Here is a 1,461-nt window from a genome sequence, read left to right on the forward strand (position 1 = left end):
TATATATACATATATATATATATATATATATATATATATAAACTTTTTCTTTTTACATCATTTATATAGTTGTATCTTATCTTTTTTATATATCATTTATATAGCTATATCTTATCTTTTTTTTGATAACTTTTATATAGATATATATCCTATCTTTTTCCGTATATAGACTACGGCCATACTGGGGCATTGCTCTGAAAATTTTTTAGTCAAATGAGTTCACCCCAGTACTGCTAAGTTATGGGGAGGTGCCAATAAAACAATCCATTTCATTTCTTTACTTTATTATTTCATGACTAATATTTTAATCAATCAATCAATTGGTTGTTATATTCCTTTTATCACTATTTATGACTCCATCAATGCTGTTTTATACGCACACACACATATATACATACACAACATAAATATATATATGTGTATGATTGTAACAGCTGGTACTTCTTATCCGGTTATTCGAATTTCACGTTTTCAATCATCAGACTGATTCCAATGTGCATACAGCAAATGCATTCTATTGAGGTGTAACAGGTTATTCAAATACCCAGTTGCAAGGAGCCAGCTGTTGAAATTGTAACTCTTTCCTCTTAGTGTTATGCGCAGTATCACCATTTTATTTTTAATACAAATCTCTATCTATTTTACTTGTTTCAGTCATTTGACTGTAGCCATGCACGACCACCACTCTAAAAGGGTTTTAGTTGAAGAAATCAACCCTAGGACTTATTCTTTGTCAGCCTAGTACTTATTCTATTTGTCTCTTTTGCTGAACCGCTAACTTATGGAGATGTAAACAAATCAACATTAGTTGTCGAGCAATGGTGGTGGGGACAAACACAGACACATAAATACATACATATATTAACATATACGATGGACTCACAAGGCTTTGGTCAGCTCAAGGCTATAGTAGAAGACACTTGTCCAAGGTACCATGTGATTGGGAAGCAAGCTTCTTACTACACAGCCGTGCCTAAGGCCAGATTATATTAGATCGCTAATCACTATACACATTTTTTTCTCTCTTTGGAAGAGTGTAGGCTCGAAACGTTAAAGACTTTTTCAATTCTTGAGCATTATACTAATACATCTGTTTGTTTTCTACACCACCTGTCTTTGTCTTTTGTTTTTTTTGTGTGAATTCTCCCTATCATCATCATTGTTTAACGTCTGCTTTCCATGCTAGCATGGGTTGGACGATTTGACTGAGGACTGGTAAAACCAGATGGCTACACCAGGCTCCAATCTGATTTGGCAGAGTTTCTACAGCTGGATGCCCTTCCTAACGCCAACCACTCCGAGAGTTTAGTGGGTGCTTTTACGTGCCACCAGCACGAAGGCAAGTCAGGGGGTACTAGCAATGGCCATGCTCAAAATGGTGTATTTTACGTGCCACCCGCACAAGAGCCAGACCAGGGGCACTGGCAACGATCTCGCTTGAAAGTCCTTACACATGCCACG

The sequence above is a fragment of the Octopus bimaculoides genome, chromosome 5 (assembly GCF_001194135.2).
Source record: "Octopus bimaculoides isolate UCB-OBI-ISO-001 chromosome 5, ASM119413v2, whole genome shotgun sequence".
Classification (NCBI taxonomy): Eukaryota; Metazoa; Mollusca; class Cephalopoda; order Octopoda; family Octopodidae; genus Octopus; species Octopus bimaculoides.